The following is a 19,598-nucleotide window of genomic DNA, read 5'->3' on the forward strand; positions in this document are numbered from 1 at the left end:
CTTTCTAAATAGTTATTTTGAACATTCTAGTAAATATTTCATTTTTAAAAGGTTGTTTAATTTTAAATTGTTATCTTTTTTGCTAGGTTCTTTACAAAGTTTAACTTATATTATTTATGGCACTATAATCTCCTGAATCTAGGCTTTCTAGAAGGTCATCTAACCCAATACTATTTAAAGATGCTTAATCTCAAATAACCTATGATTTATAACTAATTGGAACAAAGGGTACATTTTTATATTTAAAAAAATATTAATAATTTTTTAAGTTATTATTTTTGGTTGTTTACAATCCATCATGGTTTTTTGCAAGTTTACGCTTTCATAAATGGAAGTTGAAAGTTGCGGCTCTTCTAAGAGCCCTGCTCTTTTAACACCCTACCCCTTGAGTTGAAATTGGAGTAAACTAAACTTATTAAATATTAATCTTGACATGTGGTGTTAATCAATTAATAGAGTCACACCTTATACTTCTCTAATACCAAATATAATTTTTTAAATTTGGACTTCATAAAAGGTTATTTAGCCATTTGGGTATCCAAAAGTGGAATTAAACACATAGAGCATTTAGACCAATTACAAAGTTGATGTGGTTACAAAAACTCATCTTAAAGTTAGCAAACACCCAAATTAATATTAGGGCTTATAGAGATTATGAGTGAGACTCCTTTAAATGATCCTAAAGTAAAAAAAAATTAATCATTTATAAAGATGCCGAAAGCATGGTGATGGTTGCGATCACCACTACTATAACAAAAATGACAAGCTATAATTATAGTATACTCCTATTTACATTTCCTTGATAAACATTTATGACATGCAAAAATTCAAAAATAAACTTTATCGAAACCTTTGCAAACTCAACCAAGTTTATAAGCTAAATGAAGAAGTTTGGCTTAAAGATGTTTGCATAAGCTCACTCCCAATCTTTATCTCATTTTTGTTTAGAGAACAAACATCTTAATCATTTATTATACCTTGTAAATTGGCAAAAAAAAGCTTCAAATTATCATTAATATACTGGTTTATATGTTTTTCTCAAATTTTTGGGCTAGTATTTAGTATTGGGTTGCTAAGATTTCATGTTAAGCTAAGTAATTTCTCAAGAGAAAAATTTAAGTGAATTTGAAATAAACTCTTTTTAGACAATAACTTACAAAAGAAGAAAGGGTAAGTCACTATATTATTTAGATATGGAACTTGTTAAAGAGGATCAGCTTGATAAAAAATATATGTATTGATTGAGTGGAGCTAAATTATTAAGCAAAGATGAACATTTGGCTAAAGCTTTGATTTATTAATGATTTTGTCGAGATTGGGCAAAATGTTATTATAAATTTATAGTTCATTTTGTAAGTGATTGGATTAATCTTTGTTGATCTTTACAGTTGGACAATCTCAAAAGTTTCCTCTTTTGCTTTTGAAGGAGAGCTTTGTTAGTGCTTGTACAAGTAAGTTGAGTAAAACAATCCAAACACGAAAGGAATCCACCTAACCGCTGCCAGGGGTATAAAAAAATTATAGCTTTTCTTATAATTATTTTTAGCTATGCATCATTTACAAAACTTACACTCTACAAATCTCACTCGCAAGAGGTTATTTACTATATCACCAAAGTTGTTAGTAACCTTGTGTAAAATTGATAGCTTCTCCTTAAATATTAACAATGGATTGTATTTCATTTTCATATCCAATATGGAAACATTTATGGATGCCTTGTGGTACTAAATATTTACCAAGTGACCACTTAATTTTAGATTCAATGTTTGTATTACAAAGAAAAAAAAGCAAGAGAAGGAATACTTGGATTTTATGCTCTAAAAATAATAAGAGTGAGAGTAGCACCTTTGGACTAACTAAAATATCCAAACCAAATAACCCTTGAGATTCATAGATTGTCCTTGAAAGCCAAGATATCAACAAAAAGTAGTGATCACAAGAATAATAGGATAAATGGTTGCATTTGAAATGTTGGAGATGAGTTGAGATTATATTCTCAAAATAAATATTATAAATAGAGGATGTTATTACTATAGATTTGCATGTTTTGCAAAGGTGATACATACTTGTATGACATTTCTCCAAGAAAACTATAAATAATATCTAAAGAGTTTTGAGAAAAAATTTATCTTTCACATTTGTAGTTTCCAAGTATCATGTATGTTGTATTTACATTGTTTCCTATAAAAGCCATATTTTCAAAATTGTGAATAAAAGTAGTAAGCCATTGTTTTTTAAGAGAACAATTCCTTGGAAAGCAATATCTAAAGCAAACTGTTGATAATTATCATTACATCTCTAAGTGATGAATATCGTTAAGTGTTTGGATTGCCATTGAATAATCTAAGCCACATTTTGGTTGTAATGAGATCGGATATTATATGGTTAAGGTTAACTTTGGTGATATTTCCAACTTGAAGTGTTGACTTCTCATGATTGTCAAGAAAAAGTTTTAAATTTATTAATTTAAAATAATCTTGGTAAAACTTTAGAAGTTGGTCCCAAAATTAATATTGAAACCTCCAACAATTCTAATTATCATATTTTTACCTATAACATGGAATCAACAACTGCATCTTTAACTAAAGGAGTATATATTGCACCCTTCAAAAAAAGTGAAGAACATCATAATCAAAAACTATATATTTAACAAGAAGTAAAAGAATGATTTTTCTCGAGGAGAGAAATGAATAAATTTATTGCATCCCCACCTATTTTATATTATATCTGTGAGCAAATTTTGATTAGCACAAGTTAAGAAAACTATTCACTTGGTTGTAATAGCACATCACACTGCTCACTTAGCCATCTTAAATGTAACTTTGGAAAAATAGGTTATAAGAGTTTATCAAGTTTTATTCACTCATCTATGAAAAACTTACGAGTGAAAGCATTTCACTCACTACATATTGAAAAGCAAAGAAAAATGCTGAAAGGAAGAGAGAGAAGTTGAAATTATACCTTTGCATTGACGTAATTATAAACTCTTAAATTTGAAATTCCCGGGAAGTCACCCAACCCAGAGATACTTAACCCTAAATATCCCAAGACCTTTAACCAATTGGAAAAATAAATACACTTGGAAAATAAAATGTATTTTTATTCATGAGTCATTTCCCTTTATATTTGAACTTTATTGATCGTCTTTCAAGTTGTTCTCTTTAATTGTTTATAGTAATATCAATCTATTTATGGATAAGCTTATGGTTTTGTAATTATAGACAAAATTCTAGAACATGACACAAAACTTTACATCTCTAATCAAGTAAAAAAGTGTGGAGTTGAATGAAGCTATAGTGAGTATCAACAATGGAAAAATTGTAGTAGCTAGAGCAAAATTGCCAAACTCTAGTGAGTAAGAATTTTTCTCTTGTCTTTTTCATATGGCAGGGTGACACTATGCGATTCAGATGAAGCATCCTCGGAAAGCCCAGGTAAAGTGGTGAATTTCCACTTGCGTTGCAAGAATGCCTTGATTATAAGCACATCTTGCTGCTTTTCTTCAGGACTAGTACTTGTGATCTTGCAAATTGCAATTAAAGTACTTCGATTTAGTCGGGTATAGTTGCTGCAAAACATCCTCCTCTGCTGCCGCAGTGCAAGTGGCCAAGCAGCACAAACATTCATTCCCAAACACTGATTAGTTTACTCGTTTTGAAACATTACCAGATAGATAGTGTGGTGCTGGATTCAGGGGAGGTGCTCGTAACAATCACGAAAGTTCCAGTTTGACTCCAAACATCTCCCGTGTGATCTTCCACTTGCGAGCGATGTCTTGTTCTTCATGTATCAATCAAATGGAAGGGAAGTTGCTACCTCCAAAACTCGTTTGTTTCTTCTACAACAGTGTCGATACGATACGCGGAGTAAAAAAGGAAGCAATCCAAAAAGAGGATGTCCGTAAGATCACTACAGCTTAACCTCACTCTCGCAACTTGGCTCGGTGGTCTCTTCATGGAGGAATCCATGGCAGAAAGAGAAGGATCGTCAAGTCCGAGCTTTTGCAAACGAGGGAGCGATCGAGCGAAACGACGGCTGCCGCACACTGTGGATTGATCGATAAGTCTCTAGCTGGAGACACGGAGAATCCACCGAGCATCTCGACAGGAACTTTCATGATCATCATCACGCGCTTCAAGCACGGCCTAGCTTAACATCAACGACTTTGGGCTTGGCAAAGTTCTTTATGTCTCTCTCTCTCTCTCTCTCTCTCTCTCTTGCTGCTTGCTCGTGGATTTTTTAACGAATTTCTTCGTCTTTCGTGTGCTGCCGGGCTTGAGGAAATCTGTCCGAGAAACTGGGCATGTATCTTGTTTCCAGTTTGGGTTGCTTCGGACGACTTTCGTGCCGGTTGCCGGAGGAAAAAGAATTGTCATGGAAAAAACAATGGAACCTGTAAGCGCTCTGGACAACACGTTAGCTTGTCACATCCTTGGCAAAAAGCTTAGACTTTGCTGGATGATCTGCGGCCTTGATCTCAGGCTAATGCCGTGCTGATCGCATCAGCGAGAGGAATTTAAAGACTTTTCCAGTCGACAAGAAGTGGTGGAGTGATCGGGCAGTGATCCATCGACTTCGAGCGAAACATGACATGGATCGAATCGTCCGAGTCCAAGTAGAAAAAGAAAAAGGACGAGATGGAGATGGAGGGATCAAAGAAGTGGAGCGCGGTAAAGTCAATCAAAGCCAGCGCCATTTCTTTCTCTCCTCTCAGATTTTTGCGCTCTCTTTCCTTCAAACTTTCTGTGTGGCTGGCAACAAAAACAAAGGCCACACATGGGGAGCTAAAGAGGGAACATGGACTCCCAGCGAACAATAAAAATAAGCATTTTGGGGGCCCAAAACCGGACCACGGGCCGATTCCGGAATATTCTCCGGCAACGAATATTCTATTATTCCTTAGGGTTAGGGCACCGCCCGAGTAAAAGGTGTTGCAATAGAGTCAGACCAATAATGACACGATGTAAAAAAGAAGAACTATTGTCATCCCCTTAGTTTTTGATTTCTAGGTTTAGCTACAGTGGCGTTCTCTCTTTTATTCTCTTTAACAAAGCCCAATGAATGGAGTTTCAAAACGTCGTACCCCACGTACTATACGAGGGGTTGGTTGTCACGTAGAGGTGATCATGAGGAAGCACTACCAAGGATTGGAGGCGTATAATAAACTAGAGAGAAGCGTATGGTAGCGGTGGAGGCGTGGAGTGTACGGTGGCGGGTTCGAGTCCGCCGGTCCGTGGCTCGCGGCGCGGCATCCGCTGGTCCGGGCCCAGTGGTCCATTTTATGACCCAAACTGGATTCCGACAAAAACCGGTTAGCTTAAATTAGAGGCAGATAGCCAAGTTGGCGCCAAGTCCGCGGTGGCTGGAATGTATATCCAGATGTAGCTGTGCCACGTGTCAAAAGGTCAATTCCCGACCTGGGTGGAATTGTACGTCATTTAGCTATTAGCTAGTAGATGGCTATGGCGAGGAGCGGCGCCTTTGCTCTTCTCTCTCTCTCGCCGAGCAAAGCGGGGATCTTGATGCGCTAGGGCATCGATTCTCGTTGATCGTGTTGGCAGCGCCTCGCAGCGGTGGCGGCATTGGGATTGTGACGCTTGCCCGGGCAATGTGTCGAATTTGAAGGCGCTGCGCCACTGTGTCACGGGCGCGATCGGCGAGCGCAGCGCGCGTCGACGGGGCATCGATGGAGCTAGGTAATCACACAAGGGGCTCGCGTTGAATCGAGCTTTTTCCTTCTTTCTCTCTGCTTCCCGTGATCTTCCTCGCTTTTCCCATTCGATCCTCGGCTTTCCATGGCGAATTGGAGGTAATCGCTCCGAAATATTCCCTCCTGTCGGAAGCGCTTGCTCGAAATATTTCCACTCCGATCGATCCGCAAGATGGAGCTCCACGGCGGCGACCCGGACCTCTGCTATGGCCTGGACGTGGATCTTGTGGGAGACAACGATGAGGCCTGGGCGAGGCGGTCGTCCAGGATCACGAGGATTTCAGCGACGACGACATGGACGTGGACGAGCTGGAGAAGAGGATTTGGAACGATCGGCTGCGGCTCAAGCGGATCAAGGACAAGCAAAAGGCCAGGGTCAACAACGCATTCTCCTCGAATCACTCGAATCACAGCAGCCATGCGCAGCCGCAGCAGCAGCAGCATCACGGCGGCCCAGCAGCGCAGCACCAGAATCTGGGCAATCTCCCCAAGCACAAGCAATCCCAGGAGCAAGCCCGGCGGAAGATGTTGCGAGCCCAGGACGGGATCCTCAAGTACACTCTCAAGATGATGGAGGTCTGCAAAGCCCAAGGATTCGTCTATGGTATCATCCCCGAGAAGGGCAAGCCAGTGAGCGGCGCCAGCGACAACATCCGCGCGTGGTGGAAGGAGAAGGTCCGCTTCGATCGGAACGGCCCCGCCGCCATGGCCAAGTACGAGGCGGAGCACGGCATCTGCTCCAGATCCGGCGGAGGCGCTGGCCAGCTCTCCGCCGCCACCCCGACGCCACACACTCTCCAGGAGCTCCAGGACACCACCCTCGGATCGCTTCTCTCGGCGCTAATGCAGCACTGCGATCCACCCCAGCGGAGGTACCCGCTGGAGAAAGGGGTGGCGCCGCCGTGGTGGCCGAGCGGCGACGAGGAGTGGTGGCCCGAGCTTGGGCTTCCAAAGGGGCAGGGGCCGCCGCCGTATAAGAAGCCCCATGATCTCAAGAAGGTGTGGAAGGTTGGAGTTCTCACTGCGGTGATCCGACACATGTCCCCGGATATCGAAGATCAGGAAGCTCGTGAGGCAGTCCAAGTGCGACTGCCAAGGAGAGCGCGACGTGGATCTCGGTGCTCAACCAGGAGGAGGCGCTGGCGAGGCAGTGGAATTTGATCGGGCAGCAGCAGCAGCAGCAGAGCCACCACCACCGCCATAACCAGGTGATTGTGATGAGGATAACCCTTGAGACATTGCCTTGGATTGCTCTTCCAGGAAGAGGTCGAAGAGCAAGAAAACAATGAGGAAGCACCAGACAGATCCATTCGAGGTATAGAAACTCTGAGAAGGAATTTGTGTGGAGCGACTCTTGAATGTTCTTTGCAGATTTCTATGTGAACGGAAGATCCCTTTTACGATTCGGCGGTATCTCCGAATGAGAGAGTGGTCCTCTTCGTGCGTTTCTAAGAGGCTACGAGATTGGGGAGGATTCTTGGAAGAGACAAGTTGGAAACTAGAGAAAAATCTCAAAAGATTCGTGGGATACTATGCATATGCTTTTAGGGTTCTTTGTAGATTAGCTAAAGGAGAAAATTCGCTAGGGTTTTCTTTCATTTGTAATGGCAGGGGCGCGGCTCGCGATCGTCTCCGATCTTGATGGAACAATGGTACGCACCGCTCGTTTCTTCTTCGATGCGCTCTGGGCCGCGGATTATTTCCATGACTCGCTTCTGGTGTTCTCGACTGGAATATCGCCGACGATGTATCGCCTGCTGAGGCGGGAGAGGCCGCTGCTCACGCCGGAGGTCACGATCTTGTCTGTGGGGTACGGCGATGCCATGGTTCCAGATTCTGGATGAGAGCAAGAACTAAACAAGGGGTGGGATAGGGCTGTTTGGAAGAGACTTCCAAGTTTCCAGAGCTTACATTCCAGGTAGAAAAATTCCATATCCTCTCTTTGATGCTGTTTACAACGTTTTTCTCTATCTCGTGCTGGCTTTTTTTATTTTTTTCCTGTAGGAACAAACAGAACAGCGACCTCACAAAGTCAGCTTCAAGCTGAAGAAGGCAGAGGCTCCTCGGGTTGTGGAGACACTGTTGAATTGATTGATCGAGTGTGGGCCAAGTTTTTAGAGGATCGTTCGAAGCTTTCGTGATCTAATCCTTTTTCTTTTTTGTTCTTCCAGTTGGATGTAAAAATCATATACAGCGGAGGACAGGATATGCTTGAGCAGCTGACAAGGGACAGCTCATGAGGGAAGGCAGAGCTCCTCAGAAAGTTCTTGTGATGCTGAGCTCTTTGCCGTCAAAGACGTTTTTGGAGTGATCGTAAGTTCTTGAAGTCGATTGATCACCCACTCACTCACTGACGATCTCAGGTCGGGAATGCGTTTGAAGATCTTACGCAGTGGTACCTTGATAATGCCAAAGACAATCCCAAGATCTTTCGTGGCACTGAAAGATGCGCTTCGGGAATCTTACAAGCTATCCGAGAGTTCAAGTTTGATCCTTGTGTTTCGCCCAGGGATGCCGACTTACTGAGCCAGCTCACTGCTGGGGACACCGAAGGGTTGATCGGACGTGGAGTGGTGCTACTGTGTGAGATGGTTACGAGGCGAGGTTGAAAGCTCCCACGAGGTGTTTGAACACTTGAAAAGGCCAATGGTAAGTTCCCCGTGTTTAGTAGTTTTGGATGCTTGAGCAACGAAATGGCTGGCAGGCCCCTGACTCAACGCTGGTCACTCCGTGGGGACTAGAAGACGATCTTCGTACAAGCGTTGAGATTCTACGTCCCTCCACGGTATTCACAGGGGAAAGAACTTCTGTATGTGGGTTGATCGAATTCGTGCGACGAAGGTTGGGGACGTTACTTGGGTTGTCAAGTTTGATAACTGGCAGCGAACGGGTACGTTAAGTTCTTCTTTCTGATGCATTATTTTCTTGCTGGTGCATTCCAGACGAAGAGCTGAATTATCGCTTGACAACCGCCGTGTGTTTCAATATAAGGTGGCGTTCTTATCGCTTTGTTTTGGTGGAGTTATTCAGCTTTGCTTCTCTTACAGGATGACATGCCTTATGCGAGTGTATTACGAATCCACGAAACGTGGCTTGATGGTTATGCGGGAAGATCTTTGGTCCTAATGTAGGAGGCACAGCCAACGGTAGGCGAAAAAATAAGCAGGGACGAGTCATCGTCCAGGTAACCAAATATATTCCAGGTTTGCTGAGATTGATATATGGTGAAGAAAAACGAGACAAATGCGCACTCAGTGATGGAGCCCGTAGTGCGACGATCCATGGTCGAGGTCGACTTACAACGCGTTGATAAGTTCTACACTTAATGGAATGGCATGTGGATCCAAACGCACACGCGTGATCGACATTTGCGACAAGACGAGGGTATGTTTACGCATTTATACTCATTCATTCATGGTGTAGAACAGGGTGACATCAGGATCAAAAGCGAGAATAAGATACACTCAGGTCGGAACGACAGGGATCAAACTCATCAGTAGCAACGGAGAGGTTTGTATTCTGGATTTAAATCGCGTCTCTCAGCAAGCTTTCGATGAACAGCAAATGGAAGGAGAAAAAACCCGGCGGGTTGGGGTCCACGTCGTCAACAAAACGATGCGGATCAATGTTAAAAACCCACAGACTGGTACGTGCAATGCTTTACAGCCAGAAGTTTTGGCTTTCTTAGCGAAGAATCGTGCAGAATCTGGCAAGGAAAAGGAAAAGTATAATCGGGCCACTAACAAGGTGGAGCATCGCGAATGGAAGATAAGCTAAAATGCATTTATTTTCGTTCTCTTTCTTTCTCCGTGGTATGGGGGACTTCTCTCAGCATATCCCGAGCTGCATATCCAGTGATTCAAAGCAAAGTTCTCACCCTTATACCCCTCTTTGATGATAGTCGGGCAATTATCACACCACTATTCTTCCATGTCTTGTGTGTCTCTAGTCGGCCAACCAGAGTATAAAATGCGACCACCACCTTCATTGCAAACTCCCCCTGCTCCCTCTTCCTCTCGCAGAAGGAGAGAAGGCTCCAAGTTTTTGAGTGAGCAAAGGGCTCTCACCTCGAGAACTCGACAAGCTCCCTCGATTCCAAGCTTGGCTCCTTCGGTTATTCTTCTCCTCTTCGTCCCCTTGCAAGAGTAAGTTTTTTCTTTGCTTTCGTAGTTCTGAGCTTGCGATTCTTTCAGTTTGGTTGCGCCAGCAATCGGGATTCCGACGAAACAAAACGCTCCATAAGCGTGATTTCCAGAAAGAGTACGTGCATCGCTTCCTTCCATGCTTTAGATGCTCAAATGATTCTTTCATTCCCTTTCGCTCGCATAAATTACTCGTGTTGACAAGAAAAGAGTTGAAGTGTGTGAGAGTGTGTGTAAGTGTGTAACTTACGACAGCTTCTTTTCATGTAGATTCCCCTGCATTCCCTGTCCTTTTGTTTCCTTTTTTAGTTCCATAGGCCAATGGATCGCTTGCTTCTTCGCTCCTCTTGCACTCTGCTGCGTCAGTTTCTCTCAGGAAAACGTATTCTTATGTAATTGTTCGCTGGCGTCGGTGAGAAACGAAGGCTTTCCCCCTTTTTTCCAGAGATGATCTTAAGGCGCTGTTTTCTTGTGAGAATTGGTGCTCCTCCCCAGCACAATGCATTTGATGATTCCACGCCACCATTTGTCTCGTCATATGCTCATTGCCACTGTTCTTTTTCTGCTTCCAGAGCACAGGCGCCAGAAAAGTTTGAAGAGGCATTCTGAACTTGACACCATTTCCTCCAGGTATTTCATCTCTTGCTTGATCGTTTTCTTGACGATGTTCGCCTCAGGTAATCCAAGCTTTCAGACATGGTGAAGTTCCAGAAGCAGCTGGAGGGCCAGCTCGTCCCAGAGTGGCGGGTGAAGTACTGCGACTACAAGCAGCTCAAGAAAGTTGTCAAGAGAATCAAAAACCAGATCCTACACAGCAGCACAAGGTGTTCGATCCAAATGTCTTCTCGGATGACAAGAGCAAGCTTCAAAACTTGCTGCAAAATCCCAGCGCCATCCTGAGCAGCTGCTGCGAACAATCCATATCCTCGGAAACGTCCATGGATGTTCTGGACTGTAAAGACGAAACAAAACTCTTCAATACGATGAGGTTGTGCACAAGACGAGAATTGCAGATGGCGAGGATTTTTAAGAGAAGGAGCTGTTTGGAACTCGATCGGATCACGAAAAGAACTTCTTTTTCGGCCTTGACGATCAGCTCAACAAAGTGGACAAGTTTTTTAGATGCAAGGAAGACGAGTACGATGCTCAAGCACAGCAACTTCACATCCAAATGGAAGAGCTCATCGTTATGCAAGGTTTGTTATAGCAGCCTCTAAATCTGTAGCACTTAACTTGGAATCGTTTGACGTCTACCATGTTGTAGATGACGAATGTCAGAGCTTGAATAACAAAGGAAAGGTTCAGCGAGCATCCAAGATGCTCCAGACGGCCTTTGTCGATGCAATCCCTCCAGGTAGTAAAGTTTATGGACCGCGCAGAGAGAGTGTTCACTCTGCACTTTACGAAAGGCAACCGAAAGCAAGCCAGGCCCATACACTCTGCGAGCAATCATGGAAATATAAACTTTATCCATTTCATGCATTCGGATCGTCGTTATTAATTAACCTTCTATCACCATTGATGATAGGACGCAGAGATTGTATACTAGTAGTTTCATGGCAATGGCATTGCCTCTAGAAAAGGAAAGCACTGACCATACCTTTGGGAATAACTGTAATCTATTCATTTAATTTTCAGCTAGAACTTTCACGGACCTTATCGTTTCTTCTTGCTGCGCTCTTTGGAAGGTTTGGTAGCCTCCTCTTCGGCGTTGTGGTCGGCTTCAAGTCTCGCGAGCTGCAAATCAAACAATGCTGTTGTGAGGATTCCTTCTTGAGACACCACTTTACCTTGTCAAGGACCGCCGGGTTTTTTCTCCTTCCATTTGCTGTTCATCGAAAGCTTGCTGAGAGACGCGATTTAAATCCACAATACAAACCTCTCCGTTGCTACTGATGAGTTTGATCCCTGTCGTTCCAACCTGAGTGTGCCTGATTCTCGCTTTTGATCCTGATGTCACCTTGTTCTACAGCAACCACCATGAATGGATGAGTATAAATGTGTAAACATACCCTCGTTTTCCTTCACCATATATCAATCTCAGTAAACCTGGAATATATTTGTATGCCACTGCACACACAGCAGCATCCACTAAATTAGATTCCAGAGCTGATAACTTTTACATGGTCACCTGGACGATGACAAGGACCAAAGGTCTTCCCACATAACCATCAAGCCACGTTTCGTGGATTTCGTAATACACTCGCATAAGGTATGCCATCCTGTAAGAGAAGCAAAGCTGAATAACTCCACCAAAACAAGCACTTGGACTGCCTCACGAGCTTCTGCTGCTGCTGCTGCCCGATCAAATTCCCCGAGCACTGCCTCGCCAGCGCCTCCTCCTGGTTGAGCACCGAGATCCACGTCGCGCTCTCCTTGGCAGTCATCTTGTCTTGCAAGCACTTGGACTGCCTCACGAGCTTCCTGATCTTCCCGATATCCGGGGACATGTGTCGGATCACCGCAGTGACAACTCCAACCTTCCACACCTTCTTGAGATCATGGGGCTTCTTATACGGCGGCGGCCCCTGCCCATTTGGAAGCCCAAGCTCGGGCCACCACTCCTCGTCGCCGCTCGGCCACCACGGCGGCGCCACCCCTTTCTCCAGCGGGTACCTCCGCTGGGGTGGATCGCAGTGCTGCATTAGCGCCGAGAGAAGCGATCCGAGGGTGGTGTCCTGGAGCTCCTGGAGAGTGTGTGGCGTCGGGGCGGCGGCGGAGAGCTGGCCAGCGCCGCCGCCGGATCTGGAGCAGATGCCCTCGTACTTGGCCATGGCGGCGGGGCCGTTCCGATCGAAGCGGACCTTCTCCTTCCATCACGCGGTTGTTGTTGCTGGCGCCGCTCACTGGCTTGCCCTTCTCGGGGATGATGCCATAGACGAATCCTTGGGCTTTGCAGACCTCCATGAGGATCGCGTCCTGGGCTCACGACATCTTCTTCCGCCGGGCTTGCTCCTGGGATTGCTTGTGCTTGACGAGATTGCCCAGATTCTGGTGCTGCGCTGCTGGGCCGCCGTGATGCTGCTGCTGCTGCTGCTGGCCATGGCTGCTGTGATTCGAGTGATTCGAGGAGAATGCGTTGTTGACCCTGGACTTTTGCTTGTCCTTGATCCGCTTGAGCCGCAGCCGATCGTTCCAAATCCTCTCTCCAGCTCGTCCACGTCCATGTCGTCGTCGCTGAAATCCTCGTGATCCTGGACGACCGCCTCGCCCAGGCCTCCATCGTTGTCTCCCACAAGATCCACGTCCAGGCCATAGCAGAGATCCGGGTCGCCGCCGTGGAGCTCCATCTTGCGGATCGATCGGAGTGGAAATATTTCGAGCGCGCGCTGCCGAGAGGAGGGAATATTTCGGAGCGATTACCTCCAATTCGCCATGGATCGAATGGGAAAGCGAGGAAGATCACGGGAAGCAGAGAGAAAGAAGGAAAAAGCTCGATTCAACGCGAGCCCCTTGTTGATTACCTAGCTCCATCGATGCCCCGTCGACGCGCGCTGCGCTCGCCGATGGCGCCCGTGACACAGTGGCGCAGCGCCTTCAAATTCGACGGGCAAGCGTCACAATCCCAATGCCGCCACCGCTGCGAGGCGCTGCCCAACGAGAATCGATGCCCTAGCGCATCAAGATCCCCGCTTTGCTGCGAGAGAGAGAGAGAAGAGCAAAGGCGCAGCGCTCCTCGCCATAGCCAACTACTAGCTAATAGCTATCCATCCAAATGCTGTACAATTCCCCCCACTGCCTTTTTTACACGTGGCACAGCTACATCTGGTGGATGCCCTTTTCAGCCCTTCCGGCTTACGGCCAATTTGGCTATCTGCCTCAAATTTAGCTAAGCGGTTTGTTGCCAGATTTAGCAGCTCCCCGAAGCTGCCAGTTTGTCGGAATCCAGTTTGGGTCATAAAATGGACCACTGGGGGACCCCGGGCTCGAACCCGGATCAGTGGATGCCGCTCGAGCCACGGACCGGCGGTCTCGTCGCCGGACTCGAACCCGCCACCGTACGCTCTACGCCTCCACCGCTACCATACGCCTCTCTCTAGTTTATTATACGCCTCCAATCCTTGGTAGTGCTTCCTCATGATCACCTCTACGTGACAACCAACCCGGCGTAGAGTACGTGGGGTACGACGTTTGAAACTCCATTCATTGGGCTTTGTTAAAGAGAATAAAAGAGAGAACGCCACTGTAGCTAAACCTAGAAATCAAAAACTAAACTACATCGTGCCATTATTGGTTTGACTCTATGGCTTAGATGCAACACCTTTTACTCGGGCGGTGCCCTAATCCTCGCGAATAATAAAATATTCGCTGCCGGAGAATATTCCGGAATCGGCCCGTGGTGAGGTTTTGGGCCCCCCCCCAAAATGCTTATTTATATTGTTCGCTGGGAGTCCATGTTCCCTTTTTAGCTCCCCATGTGTGGCCTTTGTTTTTGTTGCCAGCCAAAGAAACACACAGAAAGTTTGAAGGAGAGAGAGAGAGCACAAAAATCTGAGAGGAGAGAAAGAAATGGCACTGGCTTTGATTGACTTTGCCGCGCTCCACTTCTTTGATCCCTCCATCTCCATCTCGTCCTTTTTCTTTTTCTACTTGGACTCGGACGATTCGATCCATGTCATGTTTCGCTCGAAGTCGATGGATCACTGCCCGATCACTCCACCACTTCTTGTCGACTGGAAAAGTCTTTAAATTCCTCTCGCTGATGCGATCAGCACAGCATTAGCCTGAGATCAAGGCCGCGGATCATCCAGCAAAGTCTAAGCTTTTTGCCACGGATGTGACAAGCTAACGTGTTGTCCAGAGCGCTTACAGGTTCCATTGTTTTTTCCATGACAATTCTTTTTCCTCCGGCGACCGGCACGAAAATCGTCCGAAGCAACCCAAACTGGAAACAAGATACATGCCCAGTTTCTCGGACAGATTTCCTCAAGCCCGGCAGCACACGGAAGACGAAGAAATTCGTTAAAAAATCCACGAGCAAGCAGCAAGAGAGAGAGAGAGAGAGAGAGAGAGACATAAAGAACTTTGCCAAGCCCAAAGTCGTTGATGTTAAGCTAGGCCGTGCTTGAAGCGCGTGATGATGATCATGAAAGTTCCTGTCGAGATGCTCGGTGGATTCTCCGTGTCTCCAGCTAGAGACTTATCGATCAATCCACAGTGTGCGGCAGCCGTCGTTTTGCTCGATCGCTCCCTCGTTTGCAAAAGCTCGGACTTGACGATCCTTCTCTTTCTGCCATGGATTCCTCCATGAAGAGACCACCGAGCCAAGTTGCGAGAGTGAGGTTAAGCTGTAGTGATCTTACGGACATCCTCTTTTTGGATTGCTTCCTTTTTTACTCCTTGTATCGTATCGACACTGTTGTAGAAGAAACAAACGAGTTTTGGAGGTAGCAACTTCCCTTCCATATGATTGATACATGAAGAACAAGACATCGCTTGCAAGTGGAAGATCACACGGGAGATGTTTGGAGTCAAACTGGAACTTTCGTGATTGTTACGAGCACCTCCCCTGAATCCAGCACCACACTATCTATCTGGTAATGTTTCAAAACGAGTAAACTAATCAGTGTTTGTTGGGAATGAATGTTTGTGCTGCTTGGCCACTTGCACTGCGGCAGCAGAGGAGGATGTTTTGCGGCAACTATACCCGACTAAATCGAAGTACTTTAATTGCAATTTGCAAGATCACAAGTACTAGTCCTGAAGAAAAACAGCGAGATGTGCTTATAATCAAGGCATTGTTGCAACGCAAGTGGAAATTCACTATGTTTAGCTGGGCTTTCTGGGGATGCTTCATCTGAATCACATAGTGTCACCTTGCCGTATGAAAAAGACAAGAGAAAAATTCTTACTCACTAGAGTTTGGCAATTTTACTTTAGCTGCTACAATTTTTCCATTGTTGATACTCATTGTAGCTTCATTCAACTCCACACTTTTTTACTTGATTAGAGATGTAAAGTTTTGTGTCAAGTTCTAAAATTTTGTCTATAGTTACAAAACCACAAGGTTATCCATAAATGGATTGATATTACTATAAACAATTAAAGAAAACAATTTGAAAGTCGATCAATAGGGTTCAAATATAAAAGGAAATGGCTCATGAATAAAAATACATTTTATTTTCCAAATGCACTTATTTTTCCAATCGGTTAAAGGTTTTGGGATATTTGGGGTTAAGTGTCTCTAGGTTGGGTGACTTCCCGGGAATTTCAAATTCAAGAGTTTATAATTACTTCAATGTAAAGGTATAATTTCAACTTCTCTTTCTTCCTTTCAGCTTCTTTTTTTTGCTTTTCAATATGTAGTGAGTGAAATGCTTTCACTCGTAAGTTTTTTATAGGTGAGTGAATAAAATTTGTATAACTTACTTTTCCAAAGTTACATTTAAGATGGCCAAGTGAGCAGTGTGATGTGCTCTTACAACCAAGTGAATAGTTTCTTAACTTGTGCTAATTAGAGTTTGCTCACAGATATAATACAAAATAAATGGGGATGCAATAAATTTATTCATTTCTCTCCTCGAGATAAATCATTCGTTTACTTCTTGTTAAATATATAATTTTTGATTGTGATGTTTTTCACTTTTCTTGAAGGGTGCAACATATACTCCCTTATCCAAAGATGCAGTTGTTGATTCCATGTTATAGGTAAAAATTTGATAATTAGGATTGTTGCAAGTTTCAATATTAATTTTGGGACTAACTTCTAAAGTTTTACTGAGATTATTTTAAATTAATAAGTTCAAAACTTTTTTTGACAATCATAAGAAGTCAACACTTCAAGTTGGAAATATCACTAAGGTTAACCTTAACCATATAATATCCAATCTTATTACAACCAAATGTGGTTTAGATTATTCAATAGCAATCCAAACATTTAACCATATTCATCACTTGGAGATGCAATAATAATTATCAATAGTTTGCTTTAGATATTGCTTTCCAAGGAATTGTTCTCATAAAAAACAATGGCTTACTACTTTTATTCACAATCTTGAAAATTGTGGCTCTTATAGGAAACAATGTAAATACAATATACAGGCATGAACTTGCAAAAAAGCATGATAGATTATAAACAACCAAAGATAATAACTTAAAAAATTATTAATATTGTTTCAAATATAGAATTTTACCCTTTGTTCCAATTAGTTATAAGTCTTGAGTTATTTGAGATTAAGCATCTTTAAATAGTCTGATTATAGTGCCATAAATAATATAAGTTAATGTTTGTAAAGAACCTAGCAAAAAAGAAAACAATTTAAAATTAAACAACCTTTTAAAAATGAAATATTTACTAGAATGTTCAAAATAAGTATTTAGAAAGCATTTTCATTAGAGCTACTCTCAAGTAACACTTGATATGTTGTAAATGATTTCATAGTAAAAAATATTTTTATACTTCATTTTTAAAATAATTATAAGTGGTGTTTATTACATATTTTGTAGTTTGTAAAAGATGTCTACAGACACTCAAAAACCTTTTGCTGTTAAATTATTTTCATTCGAGCACTTGCTTATAATAGTTAAAGCATAATACAGTGTTTAGTTTTATGGGATGGCATATATATGTAATTGAAAAGAGTAAACAAATTTCTATATGGAGTTTAGTAAGTAAATAGAATTGTGAACAATGACAATTTTGATAAGTCTTTAAAGTGTAGTTTATAACATAGTTTAGCTAAACATTAATTTAAAAAATAAGTTGAAGTTAGTAAAGATAATATAAAGTTATCTCCTATAGTATGTGATGATAAATAACAATTAAGTACTTGTATTTAGTTTTGAAATGCATTACCTCAAAAGGTTTATTAATGTTAAATAACTTCATTTGAGACACATAATCCCTAGGCCTAAAGTGGAGCAAAAAGGGTGCCATGTGGTAGTGGCCGAAGTGAAAGCCAAACGAGCGTAACACGTTTGGACTAAAAGGCTCCGACTTGAAATGTTAAGAGCGGGAGTGGAACTCCCAACGGAGTGCTCAAGGAACGAGCATGAAGCGAGCAATAAGCAAGGCTCCAAAAAGGGACCCAAAAAGGACTAACACATAGTCTTTGTTAAATAAAACTAAAATCATAGATATATCTCAATGTAAAATACCTTTGTAAATCCATATTGTTTTATAATCCAAGGTTATAGGATGGATATTAAAATATTTAGCCATGATTGTCTTTTAGTCAATTTCTTTCACAATTTTAGTTTTCATATCGAAATGTCATTAATATGAAATCATTTGATTAGTTTTTCCTTCACTTGGATTATTAAAAATTCAATACTGAAATAAACTTGAAACATTAGAATAAACATGAAATAATATTTTAGAGCAATAATGCAAACTTACCTCATTGACTTCTATTACAAAATATAGCCTAATCATTCCAAAGACATATAACAATAACTATATAAAGCATATTTATTTACCTTCATCTTGCCAAATCACCTTGTAAAAATATAGATTGATGATCTGCTTTAGAATGGTGTTTGTTAAATAAAACTAAAAATTTAAATGTTAAATACCTTTGCAGACCTATATTTTTCTTTCTTCTAGGATTATGAGATGAAGAGCAAAACATATAATTAATGATTTACTTTAAATGCCCTACATAGCGTTTGTTAGATAAAACTAAAAGCATGGATATATTTCAATATAAAATACCTTTGTAAATATATATTGTTTTATCATCCAAAGTATGGGATAAAAAATAAATTATTTGGTAGTTTTTCCTTCATTTAAAGCATTAAAAATTCAACACTGAAATGAACTTAAAACATTAGAATAAACAGGAAAGAATAATTTGGAGTTATAATGCAAACTTACCTCATTAACTTCTGCTATAAAATATACCCCAATCATACCAAAGACATATAATAATAACTATATAAAGCATATTTATTTACCTTAGTTTTACCAAACCACCTCATAAAAATTTAAATTGATGATCTATTTTAAAATGGTGTTTGTTAGATAAAACTAAAAACTTAAATATTAAATACCTTTGCAGACTCATATTTTTTTTCCCTCTAAGATTGTGAGATGAAGAGCAAAATATTTTTCCATGATCATCTCCTGCTTTTCTTCTTTCTCAAATTTAGTTGTCACTAGCTTAAATATCTTTTGTACATCTTCTACTTTGGGATTTGTAGTTAGTTTGCTTTTGAGAAGAAATGAATCCAAAAAACTTATGAGGCTTCCCTTGATTTCGTCTACTATTGCATTCACAGTCTCTCCAACACCAGCAAAATGTCCTCCAACTTTAGCCCCAATAAATAATAGAATCAATGTATATTTAAATACTGGAGCAAATTTCTTGAGCCAGTTTGGTGGGAGATCCACTTCAATACCTTCAGAACTCTGCACTTGATGAGCTTTAAAAGTTCCTTCAAGCTATTCACACAAGTAGTGAAGTTTAACATGTGTTCCCAATATTTTGTTGTAATTTTTCCACCTATTATTCTCATCAAGAATATATGGATATTTTGGGCAATCTATCTCCAATTTCAATAATACTTGCAAACACTTTGTATGGATTGCATTCACTTTATCCATGATAGACTTTAGTCCATTTTTGAGCTCGTTAAGGATTACTTCAATGTCATCAAGTTTTGTATCCAACTTGTCAAAACGGTTCTCCATTTTATCAAACTTCTTATCAAAATATCTGAAGATTGCATTGAGTTTTGAGTCTTCAATATTCGGAAACTCAACAACATCTGATGATACTTTGGGAATTGTGACTTCTCCAACCTCC

The 19,598-nt window shown here is 42.1% G+C and overlaps 3 pseudogenes across 1 annotated transcript; 1 reads left to right on the top strand and 2 right to left on the bottom strand.

Annotated features, from left to right (window-relative positions):
* LOC9638750 overlaps positions 1-19,598 on the bottom strand; it is a 60,901-nt pseudogene that overhangs the window by 8,162 nt on the left and 33,141 nt on the right.
* On the top strand, positions 5,444-10,853 carry LOC9638748 (annotated as a pseudogene). The gene is made up of 15 exons (XR_002991343.1): positions 5,444-6,918; positions 6,971-7,025; positions 7,082-7,628; positions 7,715-8,023; positions 8,074-8,359; positions 8,415-8,600; positions 8,653-8,701; positions 8,758-8,856; positions 8,914-9,094; positions 9,139-9,220; positions 9,272-9,356; positions 9,414-9,855; positions 9,904-9,970; positions 10,425-10,482; positions 10,530-10,853. The product of XR_002991343.1 is annotated as an ETHYLENE INSENSITIVE 3-like 1 protein (transcript).
* Positions 11,454-13,626, bottom strand: LOC9638749 (annotated as a pseudogene).

Source organism: Selaginella moellendorffii, unplaced genomic scaffold (assembly GCF_000143415.4).
Source record: "Selaginella moellendorffii unplaced genomic scaffold, v1.0 SELMOscaffold_173, whole genome shotgun sequence".
NCBI lineage: Eukaryota > Viridiplantae > Streptophyta > Lycopodiopsida > Selaginellales > Selaginellaceae > Selaginella > Selaginella moellendorffii.